General features: G+C 36.6%; 1 non-coding gene across 1 annotated transcript; it reads left to right on the plus strand.

Moving 5' to 3' along the window:
* The first annotated feature begins 9857 nt into the window (after window positions 1–9857).
* Window positions 9858–9939, plus strand: TRNAS-AGA (transfer RNA serine (anticodon AGA)). The gene has a single exon. It is a non-coding gene; the product is annotated as a tRNA-Ser (tRNA).
* Window positions 9940–17293: the final 7354 nt, after the last annotated feature.

Consider the following 17293-nt stretch of genomic DNA (forward strand, 5'->3'; position numbering starts at 1 on the left):
CCGACTCTTTGTGACCCCACGGACTGCAGTATGCCTGGTTTCCCTGTCCTTCACCAATGCCTGGAGCTTGTTCAAACTCACGTCCATCAAGTCGGTGATGTCATTCAACCATCTCATCCTCAGTCATCCCCTTCTCCTCCTGCCTTCAGTCTTCCCAGCATTAGGGTCTTTTCAAAAGAGTCAGCTCTTCGCATCAGGTGGCCAAAGTATTGGAGTTTCAGCTTCAACATCAGTCCTTCCAATGAACACCCAGGATTGATCTCCTTTAGGATGGACTGGTTGGATCTCCTTGCAGTCCAAGGGACTCTCAAGAGTCTTCTCCAACACCACAGTTCAAAAGCATCAATTCTGCTGTGCTCAGCTTTCTTTATAGTCTAACTCTCACATTCATACACGGCTACTGGAAAAACCATACCTTTGACTAGATCGACCTTTGTTGGCAAAGCAATGTCTCTGCTTTTTAATATGCAATCTAGGTTGGTCATGGCTTTTCTTTCAAGGAGCAAGCATCTTTTAATTTCATGGCTGCAGTTACCATCTGCAGTGATTTTGGAGCCCAAGAAAATAGTCTGTCACTTTTCATTGTTTCTCCATCTATTTGCCATGAAGTGATGGGACTGGATGCCATGATCTTAGTTTTCTCAATGTTGAGTTTTAAGCCAAGTTTTCACTCTCCTGTTTCACTTTCGTCAAGAAGCTCCTTAGTTCTTCACTTTCTGCCATAAGGGTGGTGTCATCTGAGCATCTGAGGTTATTAATATTTCTTTCAGCAATCTTGATTCTAGCTTGTACTTCATCTAGCCTGGCATTTCACATGATATACTCTGCATATAAGTTATATAAGCAGGGTGACAATATACAGCTTTGATGTACTCCTTTTCTGATTTGGAACCAGTCTGCTGTTCCATGTCCAGTTCTAACTGTTGCTTCTTGACCTGCATACAGGTTTCTCAGGAGTCAGGTAAGGTGGTATTGTATTTCCATCTCTTTAAGAATTTTCCAGTTTGTTGTGATAAAAACAGTCAAAGGTTTTGGTGTAGTCAATAAACCAGAAGTACATGTTTTTCTGGAACTCTCTTGCTTTTTTGATGATCCTGCAGATGTTGGCAATTTGATCTCTGGTTCCTCTGCCTTTTCTAAATCCAGCTTGAACATCTGGAAATTCACAATTCACATACTGTTGAAACCTAGCTTTGAGAATTTTGAGCATTACTTTGCTAGTGTGTGAGATGAGTGTAATTGTGTGGTAGTTTAAACATTCTTTGGCATTGCATTTCTTTGGGATTGGAATGAAAACTGACCTTTTCCAGTCCTGTGGCTACTGCTGAGTTTTCCAAATAACTTATATGCAGAGTACATCATGAGAAATGCTGGACTGTATGAGGCACAAGCTGGAATCAATATTGCCAGGATAAATATCAATAACCTCAAATATGCAGATGACACCACCCTTATGGCAGAAAGTGAAGAAGAACTAAAGAGCCTCTTGATGAAAGTGAAAGAGGAGAGTGAAAAAGTTGGCTTAAAATGGACTGGAATGGGTGAATTTAACTCAGATGACCCTTACATCTACTATTGTGGGCAAGAATCACTTAGAAGAAATGGAGTAGCCATCATAGTCAACAAAAGAGTCTGAAATGCAGTTCTTGGGTGCAATCTCAAAAATGACAGAATGATTTGTGTTTGTTTCCAAGGCAAACCGTCCAATATCACAGTAATCCAAGTCTATGCCCCAACCAGTAATGTGGAAGAAGCTGAAGTTGAACGGTTCTATGAAGACCTGTAAGACCTTCTAGAACTAACACCCAAAAGAGATGTCCTTTTCATTATAGGAGACTGGGAAAAGTAGGAAGTCAAGAAATACTGGAGTAACAGGCAAATTTGGCTTTAGTGTACAAAACGAAGCAGGGGAAAGGTTAACAGAGTTTTGCCAAGAAAACGCACTGTTCACAGCAAACACCCTCTTCAAACAACACAAGAGACAAGTTTACACATGGACATCACCAGATGGTCAATACCGAAATCAGATTGATTATATTCTTTGCAGCCAAAGATGGAGAAGCTCTATACAGTCAGTAAAAACAAGACCAGGATTTGACTGTGGCTCAAATCATTGCCAAATTCAGGCTTAAATTGAAGAAAGTAGGGAAAACCACTAGACCATTCAGGTATTACCTACATCAAATCCCTTATGATTATACAGTGGAAGTGATAAATAGATTCAAGGGATTAGATCTGATAGAGTCCCTGAAGAAATATGGATCGAGGTTTGTGACATTATATAGGAGGCAGTGATCAAGACCATCCCCAAGAAAAAGAAAGCAAAAAAGCAAAATGGCTGTCTGAGAAGGCCTTACAAATAACTGAGAAAAGAAGGAAAAGGGAAATGAGAAAAGGAAAGATATACCCATTTGAATGCAGAGTTCCAAAGAATAGCAAGGAGAGATAAAAAAGCTTTCTTCAGTGATCAGTGCAAAGAAACAGAGGAGACTAAAAGAATAGGAAATACTAGAGATGTCTTCAAGAAGGTTAGAACTTCAAGAAGGTTAGAACTCATCCATGTGAGTTCTGCCAGAGGTAGCCATTTTGGCACCAGACCTGGCCCCACCCAACAGCCTGCAGTTTTCAGTGCTGGAATGCCTCAGGCCAAACATCCAAACAATTGAAAACACAGTCCCACCCATCAGCACACAGGCTGCCTAAAGTCAAGCTGACCCTACAACTGCTTTTAAACAAACACTTGACATGGCCCTGCCCACCTAGGGAGAAAACCCACTACACACCAGTGGCCAAGAACCAGTCCCTCCCATCAGAAGGCCTGCACAAGCCCTTGGACCAACTTCACCTGTCAGATAGACATCAGACCCCAGAAGGTTTATAATCCTGCAGCCTGAGGAACAGAGACCACAAACACAGAATGTTAGACAAAAGGAGAAGACAGAAAACTATATTCCAGACAAGGAATAAGATAAAACCCAAGAAAAACAACAGTGTGAAGTGAAGATAGGCAGTCTACCTGAAACAAATTCATGGTAATGACAATAAAGATGAACTAAAATCTTAGAAGAAAGCTGGTGGCATAGACCAAGAGGAAAAGGAATGTCTATTAAAAAGCTAGAAACTTTAAAGAACTAAAGAACAAACAGAGATGAATAATACAATAACTGAAATAAAAAATACTAGAAGGAATCAACAGAATAAAGGAGGCAGAAAAATGGATAAGTGAGCTGGAAGACAGAATTATGGAAATCATTCCTGCAGAGCAAAGAAAAAAGAATGAAAAGAAATTAAGACAGTCTCAGAGAACTCTGGGACAACATTAAATGCACCAGCATTCACATTAGAGAGGTCCTAGAAGAAGAAAAAAGAAAAAGGCCGAGAAAATATTTGAAGACTACCCTAACATGGAAAAGAAACACATACATTCAAGTCAAAGAACCTCAGCAGTCCCATACAGGATAAATCCAAGGAACAACACACAAAGACACATACTAATCAAATTGAGAAAAATTAAAGACAAATAGAAAATGTTAAAAACAACAAAGGAAAAGGAACAAATAACATACAAGAAAATCCCCATAAAGTCATCAGCTGATTTTCCAGTAGACACTCTACAGGCCAGAAGGAAGTGGCATAGGACATGGAAGCAGCCTAGACGCCCAATCAGCAGATGAATGGATAAGGAAGCAGTGGTACATATACACAATGGAATATTACTCAGCCATTAAAAAGAATACATTCAAATCAGTTCTAATGAGGTGGATGAAACTGGAGCCTATTATACAGAGTGAAAAGAAAGCCAGAAAGAAAAACACCAATACAGTATACTAACACATATATATGGTATTTAGTCAATCGGTAAAGATAACCCTGTATGCGAGACATCAAAAGAGACACAGATAAATAGAACAGTATTATGGACTCTATGGGAGAGGGTGAGGGCGGGATGATATGGGAGAATGGCATGGAAGCATGTAAATTATCATATGTGAAATGAATTGCCAGTCCAGGTTTAATGCATGATATAGGGTGCTCGGGGCTGGTGCACCGGGATGACCCGGAGGGATGGGATGGGGAGGGAAGTGGAAGGGGGGTTCTGGAAGGGGAAAACATGTACTCCCATGTTGGATTCATGTCAATGTATGGCAAAACAAATTCAATATTGTAAAGTTAAAAATAGAAAATAAACTAATTAAAAAAAAATAAAAGCTAAAAAAAAAAAAAAGAAACAAGTGGCATGATGTATTTAAAGTGATAGAAGGGAAGAACCTAAAACCAAGAATACTCTACTCAGCAAGGCTTTTGTTCAGTTTTGAGAGAAAAATCATAAGCTTTACAGACAAATAAAAGCCAAGTTAATTCAACACCACCAAACCAGCTTTACAAGTGTTAAAGGAACTTCACTAGATGAAAAATAAATGACCACAACTATAAACAAGAAAATTATGAATGGAAAAGCTCACTAGTAAAACCAAACATACAGTAAAGGAAGGTAATCATCCACATACAAGTATGATACCGAATCAGCAATGGTGAAAAAAAGAGAAACTTCTAATGTACAATATTGGAAATGCATTTTGAAATTAAGAAATCAGGAACTTAAAACAATGTATACATATAGAGTGCTATATCAGAGCATCATGGTAAATGCAAATTACAAGTCAACAGTAGATACACAAAAAAGGAAGAGCAATCCAAACAACACTAAAGTTAGTGATCAAATCACAGGAGAAGAGAACAAAAGAGGAAAGAAGAAAAAAGACTTACAAAAACAAATCCAAAACAATTAAAAAAAAGGAAATATGTACATACATATTGATAATTACCTTAAATGTAAATTAATTGAATGCTTTAACCAAGAGACATCGATTGGCTGAGTGGATATGAAAATAAGACCTGTATATATGCAGTCTACAAGAGACCCACTTCAGATTTAGGGATATATATGTAGACTGAAAGTGAGGGGGTGGAAAAAGTTATTCTATGCAAGTAAAATCAAAAGAAAGCTGGAGTAGCAATACTCACATTAGACAAAATACAGTTACCACATAATTATCAAGGGATCAATCCAAGAAGAGAAAACAATCTTAAATGTATATATGCATCCAAGGTAGGAGCACCCTAATATATAAGGCAAATGTTAACAGCCATAAAAGGAAAAATTGACAGTAACACAATAATAGTGGATAAATTTAACACCCCACTTTCATCAATGGACAGATCATGTAGACAGAAAATCAATAAGGAAACAAAGGTCTTAAAAGACACATTAGTTCCAGTGGGTTTAACTGAAATTTATACAGCATTCCATCCAAAACCAGTGGAATATACATTCTCCAAGATAGATCATAACCTGGGCCACAAAACAGATCTCAGGATATTTATCATATTAAGCATCTTCTCTGACTACATCATGAGATTACAAATCAACAAAACACAAACATATGGAGGCTAAACAATACATTACTAATTGATCATTGAAGAAATCAAAGAGGAAATAAAAATTACCTAGGGACAAATGAAAATGAAAGTATGACAATCCACAGCATATGGGACACAGCAAAAGCAGTTGTAAGAGGAAAGTTTATAGCAATACAATGTTTCCTCAGGAAACAAGGAAAATCTCAAATAATTCACCTAATCTTACACCTAGAGCAACCAGAGAAAGAACAAACAAAACCAAAAGTTACTAGAAGGAAATAAATCACAAAGATCAAAACTGAAATAAATGAAATAGAGACTAAGAAAACAATAGAAAAGATCCATGAAACTAAAAGCTGGTTCTTTGAAAAGATGAACTAACTTGATAAAGCTTTAGCTATATTCGTTAGAGAAAAAAAGGAGTAAAAAAAGCTCAAATAAGTAAAATTGGAAATGAAAAAGATGTTAAAATAGACACCACAGAAATACAAAAGATCACAAGACTTCTATGAGCAACTATATACCAATAAAGTGGACAATCTAGAAGTAATGGACAAATTCTTAGGGGGGTACCTAAGAGGAAACTTCTAAGACTAAACCAAGAAGAAAAAGAAAATATGAACAGACCAATCACAAGTATTGAAATTGAAAGTGCAATTTGAAAATTTCTATCAAAAAAAGTCTAGGACTACATGGCTTCATAGTTGAATTCTATCAAACATTTAAAGAATTAACACCTATTCTTCTGCAATTCTTTCAAAAATAGAAGAAGGAACTCTTCCAAACTTATGAGGCCACCATCATCCTGATTTCAAAAGCAGACAAAGATACCACACACACACACACACACACACACACACACACACAAATCACAGGCTCATATCACTGATGAACAGAGTTGCAAAAATTCTCAACAAAATGCTAGCAAATTGAATACAACTATACATTAAAAGGATCATGCATCCTGATCAAGTGGGATTTATCCCAGGATTGTAAGGATTTTTCAGTATCCCCAAATGGAGCCATGTGATACACCACATCAACAAGTTGAAGAATAAAAACCATATGATCATCTCAACAGATGCAGAGAAAGCTTTGACAAAATTCAACATCAATTTATGATAAAAACTCTCCAGAAAGTGCATAAAGAGGATCTTCTTCAACATAACATAGGCCGTATGTGACAAACCCACAGCAAACATCATTCTCAGTGGTGAAAAATTGAAAGCATTTCCTCTAAGATCAGGAACAAGACAAGGATGATCACTCTACAACTTTTATTAAACTTCTCTGAAGTCCTAGGCAAGGCAGTCAGAGAAGAAAAAGAAATGCAAGGAATCCCCATTGGAAATGAAGAAGTAAACTGTCACTGTTTGCAGATGACATGAGACTGTACATATTAATAGAAAATCCTCAAGATGCTACCAGAAAACCACTAGAAGACATGCAGATAGATGGCCAATATCATGTGAAAAGATGTTCAACATTGCTAATTATTATAGAAATGTAAATCAAGACTTCAATGAGCTCCCTGTGTCACAAAACAAATTTCCACTTGCTATCTACTTTACGTATAGTAATGTATATATTTCCATGCTATTCTCAATTTATCCCACCCTCTCCTTCCCACACTGTGTTTGCAAGTCTGTTCTCTATGTCTGCGTCTCCATTGCTGCTCTGCAAGTTGGTTCATCATTACCATCTTTCTACATTTCATACACATGGGGTGGGATGAGGTGGGAGATAGGTGGGGGGGTTCAGGAGGGAGGGGACATGTGTATACCCATGGCTGAATCATGTTGATGTATGGCAGAAACCAGGACAATATTGTAAAGCAATTATTCTCCAGCTTAAAAAAAAAGACCATCATCAATATGCTCACAAATAATAAATGTTGGAAAGGGGGTAGAGAAAAGGAAACCCTCCTACACTGTTTGCAGGAATGTAAATTGGTACAACCAGTATGGAGAACAGCATGGGGATTTTTTAAAAACTAAAAATCAAGCTACCATTTGATCCAGCAATTCCTTTCCTGGACATATATCTGGAAGAAACCATGATTCAAAGGAGCACATGCATTTCAATGTTCATTGCAGCACTATTTATAAGAGTTAAGACATGGAATCAACCTAAATGTCCATCTCCAGACGAGTGGATAAAGGAGATGTAATACATATATACAATGGAATATTACTCAGCCATAAAATAGAATGCAATAATGCCATTTGCAGAAACATGCATGGACCTAGAGATGATCGTAAGTGAAGTATGTCAGACAAAGACAAATAGCATATGATTTCATTTATATGTGGAATCTAAAAAGCAAGATATAAATGAGCTTATTTACAAAGCAGACTCATAGACTTTGACAATAAACTTATGGTCACCAATGTGGAAAGGTAGAGGGAGGTGTAAATTGAGGTTGGGATTAACATATACTCATTACTATATATATAATTAATAATCAACAAGGACCTACTACATAGTACAGGGAACTCTATTCAATATTCTTTAATAACCTATATGGGAAAATAATCTGAAAAAGAATGGATATATGCATATGTAAAACTGAATCACTTTGCTTTGCACCTGAAACTAATAGAACATTGTAAATCAACTATAATATCAAATAAAAATTAAATTTAAAAAGAGAAAATAACAAGCCAATATGCCCAATGATCACAGATGCAAATATTTTCAATAAAATATTAGCAAACCAAGTTTAATAATAATCTAAAAGGGTCATATAACATTATTGAGAATAATACATTCCAGAAATGCAAGCATGGTTTATTTTTCATAATCAATTACTGTGATATACAATATTAAGAAATTGAAGGGTAAGAATTATATAATCATCTGAATAGATGCAAAGCACTTGACTTAATTCAATATCAATTTGTGATTAAAAAAATTACAATAAAGTGAACATACAGGTAATGTACCTCAACCTAATAAAGAGCATATGTGACAAGCCTGTGGCTAACATCATATTCAGTGGTGGAAACTGAAAGCTCTTCCTCTAAAATCCTCAACAAGATGGGGATCCTTACCATTTCTGCCTTTACTCAATATTGTACTAGAAATCCTAGCCAGAGCAATTAGGCAAAATAAAAACTAAAATACATCCAAATGATAATAGAAGTAAAACTGTCAGTTTTTGCAGATGACAAGGTATTACATATTGAAAATCCATGGGGTCGCTAAGAGTCAGACACGACTGAGCGACTTCACTTTCCCTTTTCCCTTTCATGCATTGGAGAAGGAAATGGCAACCCACTCCAGTGTTCTTGCCTGGAAAATTCCAGGGACGGGAGAGCCTGGTGGGCTGCCATCTATGGGGTCGCACAGAGTCAGACATGACTGAAGCCACTTAGCAGCAGCAGCAGCATGAATAATTATATGCCAATAAATTTGACAATCTAGAAGAAATGGACAAATTTCTAGAAACGTACTGTCCACCAAAACAGAATTAGGAAGAAACAGATAATTTGAACAGACTGATCACTAGAAGTGGAGTGAAATCTGTATTTTTAAGGGAAAAACTCCATAAAAATAAGCATCTTGTACCAGATGGCTTCACAGGTGAATTTTACCAACCTTACAAAAAGAACATATACTGATCCTTCTCAAAATCTTCCAAAGATTGAAGAGGAAAGGGCACTCCCAAAGACATTCTATGAAGCTATTATCACATTGATACCAAAACCAGACAAAGACATTACCAAAAAAGAAAATTAGAGGCCAATTTCTTTGACAAGTATAGATCTAAAAATTCTCAGTAAAATACTAGCAAACCAAATCCAGCAACACACAGAAAAGATCATACACCACCACCAAGTTGAATTCATGCTATGGTCACAAGAATGGTTCAATATAAAGAAATCAATGGGATACATCACATTAACAGAGGGAAAGACCAAAAAAAAAACACATATCATTTCAATAGTGCAGAAAAAAGCATTTGATAAAATTTAATATCCAATTTATCCATTCATGATAAAATCTATTAAAGTGGCTATTGAGGGAACATATCTCACCATAATAAAAGCCAGAGATTTTTATACTAAGTGAAATAATTCAGGAAAAGAATGATATTGTTTTTATGTGGAATCTAAAATATGACACAAATAAACTTATTTATGAGACAGAAAAAGACTCAGAGACATAAAGAACAAACTAGTAGTTGCTAAAGGGCAAAGGACGTGGATGAGAGATTGGGAGTTTGGGATTAGAAGATGCAAACTATTATATATAGAATGGATAAACAACAATGTCCTATTGCACAGCATAGGAACTACATTCAGTATCCCGTGACAAACCATATAGAATATGAAAAATAATATAAAAGAGAGCATATACATACATATGTATAATTGAATTACTTTGCTGTACAGTAGAAATTAACACATTGTAAGTTAACTATGTTTATTTAAGTAGCCATGGCTGAGTGGTTAAGGCTATGGACTAGAAACCCATTGGGGTTTCCTTGCATAGGTTCGAATCCTACTGACTACACATCTTTCCTATTGACACATAGCCAGCTAGGAAAGAATGCTGTTGCCCTAAAGAAAGAAACTGGATTGATCTCCAAACTGGCTCTTAATGTTTGAAAGGCCCCAAGCATGCAGACTGTACTCCAAACAGCATGGGATCTTTTTGTTTTTGTTTTGGCTTTCCAGATAGCTTAGTGGAAAAGGATCTGCCTACAATGCAGGAACTGTGGATTTGATCCCTGGGTGGGAAAGATCCCCTGGAGAAGGAAATGGCATGCACTCCAGTATTCTTGTCTGGAAAATCCCATGAACAGAGGAGCCTGGCAGGCTACAGTCCATTTAGTCAAAAAAGAGTCACACATGACTCAGCGACTACAAAAGAAAGGCAACAAATCAACTGTATTTTAATAAAATAAATTTTAAAAAGGAATAAAAAATGTTAGGATTAAATGTAACCAAGGAGGTAAAAAACCTGTAACCTGAAAGTTTGAAGAACAGATGCAATCTAAAGATTCAATGTAACCCCTAACAAAATTCCAATGGCATTTTTCACAGAAATAGAAATAAAATCTATACTTTGTTGTGAAGCACAAAAGACTAGAACTACCAAATCAATCTTGAGAAAAAATAATAAAGTTAGATGCACCACATTTACTGATTTTAAACTATACCACAAAGCTACAGCAATAAAAAAAAAAAGTATGAGTTTGTCATAAAAACAGACACATAGGTTTCCAGACTGGATCTGGAGGAAGAAATGTTCAAATGAAGCCTGAAGTCTCCAGGAGGGATGGACCCAGCAGCTCCTGAGGCCAGAGAACCTGCAAGCTCCGGGCTTAGCAGATCACAGACAAAAGTCACCGCTAATAAGAAATCAGCATGAACCACTCAACCAACCTTTCCCTACTAGGGCAAAAACCAAAAGGAAGAAGGAATGCAACCCTAAAGCCTGGGAAAAGGAGACCTCAAGTAGAGCAAGTTAGGGAAAAAAAAATGATGAAAAGACAGCAAAATACAGCACAAATAAAGGAGAAAGGTAGAAACTAACAAGACCAAGTAAGCAAAGAAGAAATAAGCAATCTTCCTGAAAGAGAATTCATGATACTGATAGTAAAGATGCCCTGAAGTCTTGAAAACAGAATGGAGAAAATGCAAGAAACACTTAACACAGCTAATAAAATCACCAACGACACAGAAGAAATAAATAAGAGGAGATGAATAATACAATTTCTGAAATTAAAAATATTCTAGAAGGAACCAATAGCAGAATAACTGAGGCAGAGGAATGGATAATGAGCTAGAAGATAGAACGGTGGAAATAATTGCTGAAGAGCAGAAGAAAGGGAAAAGAATGAAAAGAATTGAGGATAGCCTCAGAGACTTTGGGACAATATTAAATGCACCAACATTCAAGTTATAGTGGTTCCAGGGGAAGAAGAAATAAAGAAAGGCACTGAGAAATTTTGGAAGAAATTATAGTTGAAAACTTCTCAAACATGGGAAAGGAAATAGTCAATCAAGTCTAAGAAGCACAGAGAGTCCCTTACAGGATAAACCCAAGAAGAAACACATTGAGACACATATTAATCAAGCTAACAGATATTAAGCACAAAGAAAGAATTTTAAAAGCAGCAAGGGAAAAGTAATAAATAATGTACAAGTGAAAACCCATACAATTAACAGCAGATCTTTCAGCAGAAACTCTACAGGCCAGAAGGGAATGGCAGGATATATTTAAAGTACTGAAAGTGAAAAACCTACAGCCAAGTTTACTATACCAGCAAAGATCTCATTCAAAACTGATGGAGAAATCAAAAGTTTTATAGACAAACAGAAATTAAGAGAATTTAGTGCCACCAAACCAGCCTTGCAACAAATACTAAAGGGACTTACATAGCCAGTAAACACAAGAGAAAGGAAAGACCTACAAAAACAAGCCTAAAACAATCAAGAAAATGGCAATAGGAACATATGTATCAATAATTACCTTAAATGTAAACAGATTAAATGCACCAACCAAAAGATACAGACTGACTGAATGGATATAAAAAGAAGATCCATATATTTGCTGACTGCAAGAGACCCACTTTAGACCTGGAGACACATACAGACGGAGAGTGAAAGGATGGAAAAAGAGATTCCATGTGAATGGAAACCAAAGGAAAGCCAGAGTGTCAATCCTTATTTCAGACAAAATAGACTTTAAAATAAGTAATATTGTAAGAGACAAAGAAGGACAATACATATTAATCAAGGGGTCAATCCAAGAAGATGATATAAGTGTAAATATGTATGCACCCAACATAGGAGCACCTCAATACATAAGGCAAACACTAACAGACCTAATAGTAACACAATAATAGTAGGGGACTTTAACACCCCCCATACACCAATGACAGATCATCAAAACATAAAATTATTAAGGAACACAAATCTTAAATAAAGTATCAGACCAAACGGACCTATCTTCAGGACTTTCCATCCAAATGCAGAAGAATACACTTTCTTTTCAACTGCACATGGAACATTCTCCAGGATGTACCACATCTTGGGCCACAAATCAAGGCTCATTAAATTTAAGAAAATTGAATTTGTATCAGGTATCTTCTCTGACCACAATGCTATGAGACTAGGTATCAACTACAGGAAAAAAACTGCATTAAAAATGCAAAGTCATTAAAGAATACATTACTAAATAAAGAAGAGGCTACTGAAGAAATAAGGGAAATCAAAAGATTCCCAGAAACAAATGAAAATGAAAACATGACAATCTAAAACCTATAGAGTAGCAGTGTTAGTCACTCAGTCATGTCTGACTCTTTGTGACCCCATGAACTATAGCCTGCCAGGCTCCTCTATCCATGGGATTCTCCAGGCAAGAATACTGGAGTGGCTTGCCATTCCCTTCTCCAGAGGATCTTTCTGAACCAGGAATCGAACCCAGGTCTCCTGCCTTGCAGGCAGATTCTTTACCATGTAAGCTACCACGAAGATATTAAAACCTATGGGATTCAGCAAAAGCAATTCTAAGAGGGAAGTTTATAGCAACACCATCATACCTCAAGAAACAAGGAAAACATCAATAGACAACCTAATTCTACATCTAAATCAGCTGGAAAAAGAAGAAGAAAAACCCCCCTAAGTCAGCAGAATGAAAGACATCATGAACATCAGAGCAGAAATAAGTGAAAAAGAAAAGAAGGAAACAATAGCAAAGAGTAATAAAACTAAGAGATGGTACTTTGAGAAGATAAAATTGACAAATCACTAGCCAGACTCATCATGAAGAAAAGGGAGAAAAATCAAATCAACAAAATTGGAAATGAAAAAGGAAAGGTTACAACAGACAACACAGAAATACAAAGGATCATAAGAGAATATTATGAGCAACTATATGCTAATAAAATGGACAATCTAAAGAAAATGGACAGATTCTTAGAAAAGTTCAACCTCCCAAAACTGAACCAGGAAGAAATAGAAATTATGAAACCCAATTACAAACACTAAAATTGAAACCATGATCAAAAATCTCTCAAAAAAAGCAAAAGTCCAGGGCCAGATAGCTTCACAGGGAAATTCTATCAAACATTTAGAGAAGAGTTAATGTCTATTTTTCTGAAACTCTTTCAAAAATTGCAGAGAAAGGAACACTTCCAAAATCATTCTGAGGCCACAATCATCCTGATACTCAAACCAGGCAAAGACAAGACAAAACAAAGAAATTATAGGACAGTAAACAATGGAAACGGTGACAGACTTCATTTTCTGGAGCTCCAAAATCACTGCAGATGGTGACTGCAGCCATGAAATTAAAAGACGCTTGCTCCTTGGAAAAAAAGCTATGACCAACCTAGACAGCATGTTAAAAAGCACAGACATTACTTTACTGACAAAGGTATGTCTACTCAAAGCTTGGTTTTTCCAGTATTTCATGTATAGATGTGAGAATTCCACCATAAGGAAAGCTGAGCACTGAAGAATTGATGCTTTTGAACTGTGGTGTTGGAAAAGACTCTAGAGAGTCCATTGGACTGCAAGGAGATCAAACCAGTCAATCCTAAAGGAAATCAGTCCTGAATATTCATTGGAAGGGCTGATGCTGAAGCTGAAGCTCCAATACTTTGGCCACTCGATGCAAAGAACTAATTCCTTGGAAAAGACCCTGATGCTGGGAAAGATTGAAGGCAGGAGAAAAGGGGACGGCAGAAGATGAGCTGGTTGGATGGTATCACAGACTCAATAGACATGAGTTTGAGCAGGCTCCAGGAGTTGGTGAAGGTCAGGGAAGCCTGGCGTGCTGTAGTCCATGGGGTCGCAAAGAGTCAGACATGACTGAGTGACTGAACTGAACTGACTGATCACTGATGAACATAGATGCAAAAATCCTCAACAAAATTCTAGCAAACAGAATTCACCAACACATTGAAATGCTCATACACAATGATCAATCTGGGTTTATTTCAGGGATGCAAGGGCTCTTCAACATACACAAATCAATCAATGTGATATACCATATTAACAAAAGAAAGATAAAAACCATATGATCATCTCAATAGATGCAGAAAAACCTTCAACAAAATTCAGCACCCATTTATGATAAAAGCTTCAACAAATGGGCATAGAAGAAATCTGCCTCAACATAGTAAATGCCATATATGATAAACCCACAGCAAACATTATACTCAATGATGAAAAATGAAAAGCACTCAAAGATCAGGAACAAGACAAGGGTGTCCACTATCACCACTATTATTCAACATAGCTTTGGAAGTCCTAGCTATGACAATACACAGAAATCACTTGCCTTCCTATATAAGAACAATGAAAAATCAGAAAGAGAAATTAAGGAATCAATACTATTCACCATTCCAAAAAAAGAATAAAATATCTAGGAATAAACCTACCTAAGGAGACAAAAGACCTGTATACAGAAAATTATAAGAGACTGATGAAAGAAATCAAAGACAACATAAACAGATAGAGAGGTATTCCATGTTCCTGGGTAGGAAGAATCAATATTGTGAAAGTCACTATACTGCCAAATGCAAACTACAGATTCAACGCGATCCCAATCAAATTACCAATGGCATTTTTCACAGAACTAGAACAAAATATTTCACAATCCACATGGAAATGCAAAAGACCCCAAATAGCCAAAGCAGTCTTAAGAAAGAAGTTGGAGCTGGAGAAATCAACCTTCCTGACTTCAGACTATATTACAAAGCTAGTCATCAAGACAGTGTGGTACTAGCACAAAACCGGAAATATAGACCAATGGAACAAGATAGAGAACCCAGAGATAAACCTAGAGGTAAATCTTATTTTTGACAAAGGAGACAAGAATGTACAATGGGGCAAAGATAGCCTTTTCAATAAGTGGTGCTGGGAAAACTTTGCCATACACAAAGATAAAATCAAAATGGATTACAGACCTAAATATAAGACCAGGAACTATAAAACTCTTAGAGGAAAACATAGGCAGAACACTTGATATAAATCAAAGCAAGATCTTCTATGACCCACCTCCTAGAGTAATGGAAATAAAAACAAAAATAAACAAATGGAACCTAATTAAACTTAAAAGCTTTTGCACAGCAAGGAAATTACAAAGAAGGTGAAAAGACAATCCTCAGAATAGGAGAAAATAATAGCAAAGGAAATAACTGACAAAGAATTAATTTCCAAAATATACAAGCAGCTCATACAATTCAATACCAGAAAAAAAAGCAAACCCAATCAAAAAGTGGGAAAAAGACCTAAAAGGGCATTTCTCCAAAGAAGTCATACAGGTAGCTAACAAGCACATGAAAAGCTGCTCAACATCACTCATTATTAGAGAAATGCAAATCAAAACTACAATGAAATATCACTTCACACTAGTCAGAATGGCCATCATCAAAGAGTCTACAAACAATAGACGCTGGAGAGGGTGTGGAGAAAAAGGAATACTGTTGGATATCTGATGGGAATATAAACTGATTTAGCCACTAGGAGCTAGGAATAAAAAACTAGGAACAAAACCACCATATGATCTAGAATCATACTTGTAGGCATATACCCAGAGGAAACCAAAATTAAAAAAGACACACATACCCCAATGTTCATTGCAGCACTATTTACAATAGCTAGAACATGGAAGCAACCTAGATGTCCATAGACAGATGAATGAATAAAGAAGATGTGGTACATATATACAATGGAATACTACTCAGTCATAAAAAGGAACACATTTGAGTCAGTTCTAATGAGGTAAACGAACCTAGAGCCTATTATACAGAGTGAAGTAAGTCATAAAGAGAAATACAAATATCATATACTGACACATATATATGCAATCTAAAAAGATGGTACTCATGAATTTATTTTCAGGGCAGCAATGGAGAAACAGACATAGAGAACAGACCTATAGACACAGGGGGAGGGGAGGAGGGAGAAGGTGAGATGTAATGAGAGAGTAATATGGAAATTTACAATACCATATGTAAAATAGATAGCCAATAATACTTTGGCCATCTGATGCAAAGAACTGACTCATTTGAAAAGACCCTGATGCTGGGAAAGATTGATGGCGGGAGGAGAAGGGAATGACAGAGGATGAGATGGTTGGATGGCATCACCGACTCAACGGACATGAGTTTGAGTAAGCTCCAGGAGCTGGTGATGGACAGGGAGGCCTGGTGTGCTGCAGTCCATGGGGTCGCAAAGAGTCAGACACAATTGAGTGACTGAACTGAACTGAATGGAAATTTGCTGTGTGATTCAGGGAACTCAAACAGGGGCTCTGTGACAGTCTGGAAGGGTGGAATGGGGAGGGAGATGTGAGGGGAGTTTGGGAGGGAGGGGACATGGGTGTACCTACGGCTGATTCTTGCTGATGTATGACAGAAAACCACAAAATTTTGTAAAGCATTAAAAAAAAAAAAAAGACATAGCTCGATAGAGGAGAATAGAGAGCCCAGAAATAAACTCAGATGTGTATGATCAGTTAATTTACAAGAAAGGCAGGAAGAAAATAAAATAGGAAAGGACAGTCTCTCCAGTAAATGGTGTTGGAAAAAATGGACAGTCACAAAAGATGCAAAAAGAGTGACAAAAATGCAAAAGAGTGAAAATGGCCCATTATCTTATACCATATACATAAAAATCCATTCAAAACACATTAAAAACTGAAGTAAGACCTGAAACCATTAAACTCCTAGATGAAAACACAGTAGTATTCTCCTTGACATTGGTGCAGGCAATGATTATTTAGATTTGACACCAAAAATAAAGCGAGTTAAGCAAAAATAAAGTGGGACTACATCGAACTAAAAAGCTTAAACAGCAAAAGAAACCATTAACAAAACAAAGCTATTCTATTAAATGGGTGAAAACAT

Source organism: Giraffa tippelskirchi, chromosome 10 (assembly GCF_054371585.1).
Source record: "Giraffa tippelskirchi isolate mGirTip1 chromosome 10, T2T-mGirTip1v1.2.pri, whole genome shotgun sequence".
In the NCBI taxonomy this organism is placed as follows: Eukaryota; Metazoa; Chordata; class Mammalia; order Artiodactyla; family Giraffidae; genus Giraffa; species Giraffa tippelskirchi.